Below are 13,504 nucleotides of genomic sequence, written 5' to 3' on the forward strand. Positions count from 1 at the left end.
AACTCGAATATTGGATTATAAAAAAACAGACATTTATGATTGGGACTTCTTCTTTAGGTTGGAGTATGGGAGACTGATTGATCCTGGCCAGAAACTGCTCTTGGTTGATTTGGAAAGAAGGAAATACGAGGGGTGGATGGCAGAACCCCCTCGAGAAGAGAAGGCCAACAAAATGGACTGTCAACAAAGCTGGTGGAAAGAGACTAACTGGGGCTTAAGGGCCTCGGATGTGAGAAATCCGGGCTAAAATGGTTTTTTATCTTTAAGGACATTGGTTTGGGAAGGGACGGAAACCGGGGAAGGGGGGAGGGGAGAGTAGAGTAGTGAATATCTGAGATTTAGAATGGGAATATAAGATTTTTGGTTTAACATTTTAAGGAGGGAATTTGTGGGAGAGAATTTAGGCCGACTCTAGAGAAAGTATTTAATGTATAAAGCTGGATAAGCAAAATTGGGCCAAGAAAAAGTAACAAATTTTAAGAAAAGATAAGAATAACATTTAAGAGACGGGAGAAAATAATTTGCTGAGACAATTAAGGAAATTGGAAGGTGGAAAGGGGGGTGTGGGGAAGTCAAGGAAAGAAGGGAATGAAAGTAAATTTATGAAATTATACGTGTTTTATTGTGTCTTTTTATGTTTGTATGTTTATTAAAATGTGAAAACCCAATAAAAATTTTATAAAAAAAAAAAAAAAAACTCTGGGGTTGCGGCGCTCATCTCGCTTTATTGGCCGAGGGAGCCGGCGTACAGCTTCCGGGTCATGTGGCCAGCAGGACTAAGCCGCTTGTGGCGAACCAGAGCAGCGCACGGAAACGCCGTTTACCTTCCCACCGGAGCGGTACCTATTTATCTACTTGCACTTTGACATGCTTTCGAACTGCTAGGTTGGCAGGAGCTGCGACCAAGCAACAGGCGCTCACCCCGTCGCGGGGATTCGAACCGCCGACCTTCTGATCGACAAGTCCTAGGCTCTGTGGTTTAACCCGCGTCCCTTTCTAACCTGGGTACAGGTAACTAAATTAGAGGGCATTGCCTTTTCTCACAAGGTAACAGTGCCCGCATGTGAGAAAGAAAGGAAGAGGGACCAGAATGTATTTTTTGAGCCCAGTTTCCAGCCTTTGAGGGTTGCAATGATGTAACTGACTCTTAATCTGTTTACAATATCTGAGGGGAGGAAATGGGTTTAGTCATGACCCACCGAAAGGAGAAACAGACAAAACTTTGCTCCACGCCGCCATGCCCAGAAATTCTTTGCCAGAAACCATCCCCTTTCATGAGGGATCGTGGCGGAAATTTTTTTGTAGAGGATGACTCGTTCGTTACTAGCCCTCTGCGCTGTAATTTGAAACAGGGCTCAACTCCTAGCAGTGATTGACATGACAATGCCTAGAACAGGAGCAGCAACAATAAGGGTGTCTCTGAGATTATGCAGAGTGCCTTTCCCTCCACTTGGGTGTCAAAATCATAGCTGTTTTCTGCGCTGACCTGAGAAGAAATGTTTCCGGGACAGAGGATATGGTTTCCTGGCAGGCATAAAACCCATTTCGTTCACAAATTTAGATATTTATACCCCCTCCCCTTGAGGCAAGCTACTGCTTCCACATTTAATGCCAGATTTGTCTTAATAGGCAGCGTCACAGAGCAAATTCTGGACTTCCAAGCCTAAATATTTAGAATTACATTACTTAAGCTCCCCCCTCCCCCCGCATCGCTTTTTAAGTGTTCACACTTTACATGCATTAAGTATTGAAAAGTGTAAAATAATTCGGTTGTCACGCATTCAAACATAGTTACAGGTAAGCAGCCGTGTTGGTCTGCCGTAATCAAAAGAAAATAATAAAATAAAATAATTCCTTCCAGTAGCACCTTAGTCGGTCTCTAAGGTACTACTGGAAGGAATATTTTATTTTATTTTATTTATCTATACACCTAACTCTGCAGCCAAGATACTCATTAGGATCTTGAGGACCACTGCTTTTGCTTTAAAAAATAAAAGCTAGCTTCTCCCCTCTGCCCAGTTACAGAGACTGGGGAGGAAGAGAGACTCCTGAAAACATTAAATTATGAAGGATTCTCAGATGCAACTGCAGTACTGATACATTGCCGCCAGGAGGTGCTCCAGGAACCACGCAAATAAAAATCTACAACTGAGAAGAGGGAACCATAAGAAAGAATGGAGCGCAAGTGTTGTTTTTTTACAGAGCCTACTGGAGCCCTTTGCATTATCCTTGCATTATCAGCGTGTGTTCCTGAGAGAGAGGGCTGAGGAGGAGCACTCTGCTCTATTCCATCCTTGCAGGACCGGCCCTACTGTTAAGCAATGTGAGGCGGCTGCTTCTGGCAGCAGATGCTGAGGTGGTGTCCCCTCTCCAAAAGGGGGGGGGGACACCTTCCTATTAAGCATTCTGGCTGCTCCCAACCCCATGAGCTAGCATCCCTGCACATCCATGCCTGATGGTTGTCCGTCCAGCCTAGTCACGCAGACAGCCAGTGGTTGGAGTGTCAGACCAGGACCTGGAAGAGCAGGGTTCAAATCCCTCCTCAGCCATGAAGCGTACTGAGTGGCCTTAAAGGTAAAGGGTAAAGGGACCCCTGACCATTAGGTCCTGTCGTGACCGACTCTGGGGTTGCAGCACTCATTTCGCTTTATTGGCCAAGGGAGCCGGCGTACAGCTTCTGGGTCATGTGGCCAACATGACTAAGCCTCTTCTGGCAAACCAGAGCAGCGCACGGAAACGCCGTTTACCTTCCCGCTGGAGCAGTACCTATTTATCTACTTGCACTTTGACGTGCTTTGGAACTGCTAGGTTGGCAGGAGCAGGGACTGAGCAACAGGAGCTCACCCCGTCGCGGGGATTCGAACCGCCGACCTTCTGATCGGCAAGTCCTAGGCTCTGTGGTTTAACCCACAGCGCTACCCGTGTCCCCTGAGTGGCCTTAGGGTTCCTTATTTTTAAACCAGACTTGGACCACACAGCCCTTCAAACAGAGGACTGGGCTCTGTGAAGTCGGATGCACTGTGGTGTTACTTAAAACAGGCATCTCTTTTTGTGTGAGAGTGAAAGGATTAGAAGATAATCTTTTCTGTGCGAGAGTGAAAGGATCAGAAGATACACTCTTTGATCTGCAATCAAAGCAAGTTATTTCTTTTATTCTTCAGGGCTAGTGGTTTTTTTTCACATATACATTTAATCCGTTGATCAACGAAAACCCACACAGTGGACTGAGATTTATTTAGTCAGGCAACAGTTGTGACAATAGCACAATCCCTTCTGGGATTGTTAACCCAATTCCCAAATCGTTTTTTCTTCCAGGTCCAGAGACCATTTCCCTAAAGTCCACTTACGTATCAAAACCTTGTAAATGTTCAGAAATGCCTCTTGCTCCTGTCCTTGATTTCTCCATCTGCCGGGGAGGGTATTCGGTTATCTTTGCTGCCTCAAGGAAAACGCTCTGTCCCTGGCAGGGAAGAAGTCTTCTTCCAGGGTCACGCTATCAACTCCCTTCTTACTCCCTCCGGACAAGGCGTTTGCTGTTTCCCTAAGGCGGGCAAAGGTTGCTCTTCCATTGTGAGGCCAGCCAGAGAGACACTTAACATTTTTTCCAAGTTTAAAAGGAAAGAAGGCCTCAGGACGCATAGGGGTTGCTGTTAGATCCTTATGCCTAAATTTTTCTAAGCACCGTGCATATATGAAAAGATAAACCCATCCCTCGCCTGCAGGCTCACAATACAACAAACAGTTGTTGTTGTTTTTTATTTTAAATTTTATTTACTACATAACATAAACCCCCCACTCCCCAGTACAGAAATAGAAGAGTTTGGATTTTATATCCCGCAATATCACTACCGGAAGGAGTCTCAAAGCGGCTAACATTCTCCTTTCCCTTCCTCCCCCACAACAAACACTCTGTGAGGTGAGTGGGGCTGAGAGACTTCAGAGAATTTCCTTTATGAATAATTATTAAGATTTTTCTAATTATAACTTAAATATCCACAAAGTCTCCTGCAGACATTAATCAAAACAAGTCCAGGTATGTATTTTAGGGCACTATTTTGTGAAGTATTCTCTACATTTTCCCCATGCTTTTTGAATTGCCTCTGTTAATCTAACCAGTTCAATATACGGTACTCTAACAGTTTGTCTTGCCATTCCTTTTTTATTGGCACAATTTCTTTTTTTCCAGTTTTTAGCAATTAGGATCCTTGCCGCTCCTGTGGCATAGGGGAATATTTTCTTATCTTCTCTTGCTATACCTGTGTCCACTATCCCTAGTAGAAAAGCTTCTGTATTTTTCATAAATACAGAAACAGTTGTGATACAAAAGGAAAATGGAACACGGAGGGAAGAAAAGTACTGCAGCAGCTGCATCTACACTGGCCGATGGATGGGCCTGGTTGGTCTCCCCATCACTATTAAGCTCTTCCTGGGAGGCAGGGGATGCAACCTCTCAGTGGTAACCAACCACCTGGCTAGGGAAAGGAGGATAGAGGTGAGACTCCCTAAAACATTGCATTGTGCGGGGTTGGACTAGATGACCCTTGGGGTCCCAACACTACAATTCTACGTTTCTCTGAAAACAGGCGTACTCCACGTGTTTCTAGCCGGGGTAGGATCATAGGGTTGTCACCAGGAAGGACGAGAAAGGACTTATTTACCATTTTCACTCGTCCTAATTGGTGCTCTTTTTATATCTAATTTTTCCTTCCTCGGGCCCCTCACTGCCTGCTGTTGTAAACAAAATCTGCGCTTCTTCCCTTACTGGGTATCCAAGAGCCCGTATAGAGTCCTTAAGTGGGATCCCTATCAGTAGGAGAAAATAACAGAGGCCAACCAGAGAATATTGAGAAGCAAAGCAGCTAGTAAGCCTGATCTTTATTACAGCTGTTGCAACAGGGTGCTCCCCTCACCCGCAGGAAAGGAGGAGGACCCAGAACAAAGGTGTGCCCGCCCTTATGTTTTAAATTGACCGCCCTGGAGTCCAAGACCACCCCCAGAAGCATCATACATACATCATAGAAAAGGCGATCTACAACAGAAATCTGAGTGCGTTGTTATCTCCTGTCTGGCAGGTTACCTGTTAATGGTCACCTGATTGGGAGCCTGGCCAGTTTTTTGTAATGATAAATACTTAGTTCCTGAGCCAGGTCACAGGCTCACCCTATTCATACACAGACATACCCTTAAGACAGGATTTGTGAACGACAATGGGGAGGCTTTTCCATTTTCCTTCAACCTTGCAGAGAAATATTTGAGGTCAATTTGGGAGGGACAAAATGGTCTCTGGACTTTTTCTGTGGGGTTTCAAACATGTGGTTTACATAAACAGTTATGAACATTTATCATATACACAAATGACCTTAAAAGTCTTATAACACAGCCTAACTTACTTTGCAGAGTTGCTGTGTGGGGATTAAATGAGAAGAGAGAAGAATCACGTACGCTACCTGAGGCTCTTTGGAGAAAAACAGTAGGCTGTAATTTCAATAAATAGTTTTGCAAGCATTTAACAAATGTGCAGTTAGGAGGATCCCCTTGAAGAGATGGTGCACTCACAATTCCTAGCAATTTACTATCCACAGCCCCCTCTGCAAGGCTGGGTGGTGATAGGAGGGGAAACCAAAAAGGTCCCAAAGGATGACTCAGGAATGTAGAACATCGGACTGTTTTTTTTGCTGAGAGGAGGGAGCGACGATGCTTGCCTTTTTCCGACTTAAACAGAATTAGGCCTCTCTTGCAACTTCTGCCACCACCACCACCCAGCACACAAATTAAATTTATGAAAAACCAATGAATTGGAAATCCAACAGCAATACCTAAAATCAAACAGTTACAGCAGCAGGAGGTCCCTATTTTCCAGGGACCTCCCTGATTTAGAGAAGACATCCCGGTTTCTGATTTGATCCCAGAATGTCCCGCTTTTCCTTAGGATGTCCCTATTTTCATTGGAGAAATGTTGGAGGGTATAGAGTTATCCGACCTCCGAGCCGTCTGAAGGCAATCCTGTACAGGGAAGTGTTTTTTAAAATGTTAAATGTTTTATTTTATTATTATCTATGTTGGCCCAGCTGCTCAGTGCCTGGGGCAGCACAGTAAGATGTGTGGGGTATAAAGAGTAAAATTATCATTCTTCTTCTTCTTCTTTATGGAATTGGATGTCCCTATTTTCATCAGGGAAACGTTGGAGGGTATGCCGATGTTATTGATCAGATCACAACCATCATTATGGGATGCCTGGAATGATAAGTATGGGGTGGGCCACAACCTTTGAATGGCTGTTATCTAATGGGAATAAAGGGAAGGATTGTGGAAAGGCAAGGTGAAGGAAATCAGATGCAACAGTGGCAATTGTTATTCCTGGGAAAGTTAAATTGCTTGTCCAAATACCACCCTACTAATTATGATAAGAAAAGCCTTCTCCAATAACTCTGAGCAGAAGATCTTTTCCTGCAAAAAGAATGCAAAGGGCATTGGCAGTGGCTCCAGAGCAGAATGATCATGGCTGACCAGCGGAATTTTATTCATTAATCTAGTTTTGTGCTGTCCTGGTCAATGTAATCTGAAGCACCAGCATTTTTGTTTTGTTCTTAAGCAAAGGGTTGCATCGTTATCTGCCCCTGAAATAACCTTGGCAAGATAAGCTTTGCCAGAGGTCAGCTGCCAAGCAGCAATACTTTCTGTAAAGAAAGCTTGCAGGACTCAAAACCTGGCAGAGGACTCTGCTGTCAAATGGGCTAGTTGTTGTTTGTCTGCATTGAGGAGAAAGTCCATTACAGAGAGAGAGAGAGAGAGAGAGAGAGAGAGAGAGAGAGAGAGAGGAGGGGGGATTATGTGGGACCTTCACATGTTTCAGGGCTTGAACTTTGACTTTCAAAACAAGTATTGAGAATAAACTGCGACTCAGTTTTATCTCTGGCTCCTTTTCAGCTGAGATTAGACTTATGAAATACCTATGCTGTACAGTTTAGAAGCCAGGTCCCCAAATGACCATATTGAAATATTGGCTGGAATCAGTGATTTCAATTTCAGCATGGTTGTACATGATTATTGTTGTGTTTCGTTTATTTTATTTTTATTAAACAGCTTAGAACCTTCACCTTGCTGTTGTTCCCATTGTGCAGATAAGGCAACTGAGGCAGGCATGCCACGGCTCGCCAAAGCCCTTGTTCGTTTTGTGAGTGACAGGTAAGACCTTTGAATCCCAGGCCTTTCTGAAATTGTCTGGTGAGGAGCGCAGAGAAACGACATGGTGCATCTGCAGCAGCGCAGCCGGACGCCTTCCTCTGCCCCAGCTGCAACAAAACATGTCTCTCCTGCATCGGTCTCTAGAGCCACAGCAGGCGCTGTAACTCTCCAATGGTATGACTTCACCTCTGAAAGCTCACTCCTCCATTGTCTCCCGAGGCAGACGGATGCCACCAAGTATCTATGGTACTACAAAATACTTGCAAGTCACTAATACGGCTGCTACTCTGGAAATTAATGTTGATATTAATTGCTGCCTCAGACCCTCACCTCAGACGAGTGGATGGCACCAGTACAAGGCCGGGTTTAGATTTGATGAGGCCCTAAGCTACTGAAGGTAATGGGGCCCTTTATATGTCCAGCTGTCCTTTGTCAACAACAAATTGTCACTGTTTTACGTGTTGAATATGTGCTATATGGCAATTTATGGACCTAATAGGTATCTAAAGCAATTCACACATGCAGAATGTAGGCACCCTATATATAGAAATGAGCAAACCAGTGATATTTTAGGGAGCAGGCTAGCAGGTGGGGCCCAAGACTTACATAGGAGCACACAACACAAAACACTGTTGCTATGTGTAGGTTTAATTCTATTTGTTTTTTATCTTATATTTTGGAAATGTACCGGTACATCCAGGTTTTTTCCCTTTAATTTTTTTGGGGGGCCCCCATGAGAGTGGGGCCCTAAGCTATAGCTTGTTTAGCTTATAAATAAATCTGGCACTGCATCAGTAGCAAAAATTGTCTAGTGTGGGGCTAGGGAGCACTTTTCACACTCAGGGCCATATTCCATTGTGAGCAATCCCTTGGGGACCGTGTTGTAAACAAAATCTGCCCTTCTTTCCTTATGGGGTATCCAAGAGCCTGTATAGAGTCCTTAAGTGGGTTACCTATCAGTAGGAGAAAATTACAGAGGCCAATTTGAGAAGCAAAGCAGCTAGTAAGCCTGATCTTTATTACAGCTGTTGCAACAGGGTGCTCCCCTCACCTGCAGGAAAGGAGGAGGACCCAGAACAAAGGTGTGCCCGCCCTTATATTTTAAATTGCCCGCTCCCTGGAGTCCAAGACCACCCCCAGAAACATCATACCTACATCATAGAAAAGGCGGTTTACAGCAGAAATCTGAGTGTGCTGTTTATCTCCTGTCCGGCAGATTACCTGTTAATGGTCACTTGATTGGATTACCTGGGGAGCCTGGCCAGTCTTTTGTAATGATAAATACTTAAGTTCCTGAGCCAGGTCACAGGCTCACCCTATTCATACACAGACATACCCTTAAGACAGGATTTGTGAAGGAAAAGACAATGGGGAGGCTTTTCCATTTTCCTTCGACCTTGCAGAGAAATATTTGAGGTCGATTTGGGAGGGACAAAATGCTCTCAGGACTTTTTCTGTGGGGTTTCAAACATGTGGTTTACATATGCAGTTATGAACATTTATATTTTATATATATATGACCTTAAAATTCTTGTAACAGCTGCATGCAAGAGGTGGGCAGACCCAGAGGCAACTGAGCCATTGCCAGGTGTGTGTGGGGGGGGGTTTGAACCCTGGTCTCCCAATTTCAAGTCCAGCCCTCTAACCACTGCACCATACTGAGGTTGTGTGTGTGTGTTTGTGTGTGTTTTCTGATCTGGTTTTTCACCTCAGCCATCGAAATATCTTGGGGCTGGCATTGTTTTAGAGGGACGGCTGGAAAAGTCTAATAACTTTTGTGGAATTCTTACTTGCGAGGCTACGTGAAGGACTCAACCTTCGCACAGAAATTAAACAATCGGGCGTATGACGTCTTTGGAAACAGCTTGAGAAGACACAGCAGTCGGCCTGACATACACAGAGCAAGTAAAAATTAACTAGCTACATCTTTCTGCAGATTATGGAGCCTTTCCCCGGGAATGTGGATAAGGTTTCTGCTTTCACCCAAACCCAGGCCAACAGCAGAAATTCATCCGGTGACGCTTCTCCCTGCATGGAAATAGTGACTGCACTTCTAGGTGTGTCGGCTTCTCTGAAATACCCAAGAGTATTTTACTAGCCTTGCATCTGTGCCTTTAAGAACAGCCTGCCAGGCAGCTATTCTCCAGGTTTAGCCTGGAGAAGAGGAGGTTAAGGGGTGATATGATAGCCATGTTCAAATATATAAAAGGATGTCACATAGAGGAGGGAGAAAGGTTGTTTTCTGCTGCTCCAGAGAAGCGGACACGGAGCAATGGAGCCAAACTACAAGAAAGAAGATTCCACCTAAACATTAGGAAGAACTTCCTGACAGTAAGAGCTGTTCGACAGTGGAATTTGCTGCCAAGGAGTGTGGTGGAGTCTCCTACTTTGGAGGTCTTTAAGCAGAAGCTTGACAGCCATATGTCAGGAGTGCTCTGATGGTGTTTCCTGCTTGGCAGGGGGTTGGACTCGATGGCCCTTGTGGTCTATTCCAACTCTATGATTCTATGGTTCTAGGTGAAGTTTCTCCAGTTTCATCACTGCCCCAGGGAAAATATTTACCTGCCTGATTTCTGCCCATCAGGCTGCAGGTCAAAGGCACAGCTCTCTTTGCTAGGGAGAGTGTATAAATTTTGCAAGGGGACGTGGGGATTTGGCCAGAGAATTCCTCCCCACCCCCCTTTCCCTAATTCACGCCTGACAGAGAGTTTTGGAGAGCTGCAGAAATATTGCCCTAATATGGCTTTTGGAACGGGCAATCTTTACATTTTGCATAATAGTCGTGACTCTTTTTCCTTACCCTGGAGGTCTGAACACAGCCGCTTATCAGATCTCCCACCAGCACAGCTCCCCAGAGTTGTGGGTAATGGTTAACTCTGCAATCTCGCACTGGGACCGCCCACCCCCACATCCCCCAAAGAAACAAACAATGGGGCTGAAATATACTCGGAGTCCTAACAGGAGCGTTTTAAAGTGGCTTATCGTCGCATCTTTAGTTTATTAGCTAAACACACCTGGGGGGTGTTGCTTGCACAGCAGCTAGAGAAAGTTTGGGGGGGACCTGCAGGGCTGACCTGAAGTCTCCAGGTTTTCCTGGCCCTTTCCAGGTGACTTATTGGGGGGGGGGGGATTTGAATCTCCAGGAAGGCGAGAGTGACTAAAAAAATATGTTTCACGCCACCCCTATCGAGTGGTGAGAGAATCCAGGGGTTTGAGGCATTTACTGTACACGGGTTCAGTCTCCTTGGAAGGAAGGTCAATGGAGACTGTGGTGTTTTGGGGGTTTTTTTATTACACATACACAACTTGATGCCACCAAGTATCTACGGTACTACAAAATTCTTACATGTCACTAATACGGCTGCTACTCTGGAAATTAATATTGATATTAACTGCTGCCTCAGACCCTCACCTCAGACGAGTGGATGGCACCAGTACAAGGCCAGATTTAGATTTGATGAGGCCCTCAGCTACTGAAGGCAATGGGGCCCTTTATATGTCCAGCTGTCCTTTGTCAGCAATAATTTGTTGCTGTTTTTTGTGTTGAATATATGCTATGTGGTAATTTATGGATCTAATAGGTATCTAACCAGTGATATTTTAGGGAGCAGGCTAGCAGGTGGGGCCCATGAATTACATCCTAGGAGCCTACACAACACAAAACACTGTTGCTGTATGTAGGTTTAATTTTATTTGTTTTTTATCTTGATAGTTTGGAAATGTACATCCGGGTTTTTTTCCCTTTCATTTTTTGCGGGCCTCCAAGAGCGTGGGGCCCTAAGCTATAGCTTGCTTAGCTTATACTGTACACTGGGCTCACGGCATTAACACCCCCAGCAGATCTCAGTTCTCCATTAGTCGCCACTTTGGAATCCAGCACAGAGCACGCAGCTCTCTGTGTCTCCAGCTTCCAGGACCCACCAGTTTGAAAACTGACAACCTGGTTACAGGAATTCACAATCTGAGATCAGAGTCTCATGCTCTCTACCAACCGCGCATAAGGCCGAGCAATAAGGTAGGGACAGTGAAGCTCTGGTGCTCAAGATGTGGTTGGACTACAACTCCCATCATCCCCAGCCGTTGGCCATGTTAGCTGGGGCAATTGGGACTTGGCACCCAATAATGCCTGGGTTGTTCATCCCTGGGATAAAGTGTGCTCAAATCAGGGAAGACATACTCAGAGCAGGAACTCCTACAGGGACACAGCAGATGCATCCCTCTGAGGGTAGATGTCTTAGCCAGGATAGTTCTGTTGGTTAGGGTGTGGTGCTGATCATGCCAAGGTTGCAGGTTTGATCCCTGTAAGAAGTGGGTCCTAAGACCCTTAATCTCGCGCCTTAAAATACAACCTAGGCTCTGTGGTTTAGATCACAGTATCCTGAAGCACAAGGGACATGGGTGGTGCTGTGGGTTAAACCACAAAGCCCCGCCACGGGGTGAGCTCCCGTTGCTCGGTCCCTGCTCCTGCCAACCTGCAGTTCGAAAGCACGTCAAAGTGCAAGTAGATAAATAGGTACCGCTCCGGCGGGAAGGTAAACGGCGTTTCCGTGCGCTGCTCTGGTTCGCCAGAAGCGGCTTAGTCATGCTGGCCACAAGACCCGGAAGCTGTATGCCGGCTCCCTCAGCCAATAAAGCGAGTGAGCACCGCAACCACAGAGTCGGCCACGACTGGACCTAATGGTCAGGGGTCCCTTTACCTTTTTATCCTGAAGCACAGGTTCCCTCCCTTGCCTCCCCATTGGCTCGGTACTACAAGGTTTACAGCCTATCACGACTACCTACTAACATTCCCCTTATTTGGTCTGCTTTCCTATGCTGTTACTTGCTAAGCCAAGCAAAAATACGACATCTTGACCACACGTTCTAAACATCCCCAGTTATGAGCAGTGGGTTGACCTAGACTGCAGGTGTCTGTCTGGCATCCTGTCCACATGCTCCATACTTCTCTAGTTATCAGGTGTGAATCGATCTGAACTGTAAACATCTGCCTGACTTGTTGCATTTGTGGTTTATGTGAGAAAGCAACATCCTCATTCTTCGCAATCTCCGAATGGGACAGCTGCGTTGCAGGGGGTTGGACTAGATGACCCTCGGGGTCCCCTTCCAACGCCACAATTCTATGATTCTATCCACTCTGTGGAAAGTGCTGCAGGTGTTGAAGTAAGGTCTTTAGTTTCCATTGAGACCCATGCATAACTTAGCTGTCCAAAAGCACAGCACATCAGCCTTTAAGGTGCCCCAGGACTTGAACTTGGAAAAAGGGTAAAAGAATATTGGGAAATGATATATAATGAATTGGGGGGGGGAATGTTTTAAAGTACCTTTCAAAAACAAACAAACAACCAGAGTCCTTTTTGTTGGGAATAATTCAGAGGGAAATTCCCAGGTGTCAAAAAAGAGTATTTATGTATGCTGCTACTGCGGCCCGCGTTTTGTTAGCCCCAAAATGGAAAACGAGTGAGGTCCCAACCGAAGAAGAATGGCAACTTAAACTGATGGAATACAGCTTGCAGATTTAACATATAGAATAAGAGAACAAGAAGAATGTACGTTTAAAGAAGACTGGAAAATGTTTACTGAATATATGGCGGGGGGGGGGATTGTGTTTATTTAAAAACTCTGGTAGCATTAAGATAAATTCAACAGGATAAATTTTGGAGGATGGTTGGAGGATGGATGGCGGCTAACAGATTGAGGTTGAATCCTGACAAGACAGAAGTACTGTTTTTGGGGGACAGGAGGCAGGCAGGTGTGGAGGATTCCCTGGTCCTGAATGGGGTAACTGTGCCCCTGAAGGACCAGGTGCGCAGCCTGGGAGTCATTTTGGACTCACAGCTGTTCATGGAGGCACAGGTCAATTCTGTGTCCAGGGCAGCTGTTTACCAGCTCCATCTGGTACGTAGGCTGAGACCCTACCTGCCTGCGGACTGCCTCGCCAGAGTGAGTGGTGCATGCTCTGGTTATCTCCCGCTTGGACTACTGCAATGCACTCTACGTGGGGCTACCTTTGAAGGTGACTCGGAAACTACAACTAATCCAGAATGCGGCAGCTAGACTGGTGACTGCGGGCGGCCACCGAGACCATATAACACCGGTCTTGAAAGACCTACATTGGCTCCCAGTACGTTTCCGAGCACAATTCAAAGTGTTGGTGCTGACCTTTAAAGCCCTAAACGGCCTCGGTCTAGTATACCTGAAGGAGCGTCTCCAACCCCACCGTTATGCCCGGACGCTGAGGTCCAGTGCCGAGGGCCTTCTGGCGGTTCCCTCATTGCGAGAAGCAAAGCTACAGGGAACCAGGCAGAGGGCCTTCTCGGTA

The sequence above is a fragment of the Podarcis liolepis genome (assembly GCF_965112155.1).
Source record: "Podarcis liolepis genome assembly, chromosome: 7".
Classification (NCBI taxonomy): Eukaryota; Metazoa; Chordata; class Lepidosauria; order Squamata; family Lacertidae; genus Podarcis; species Podarcis liolepis.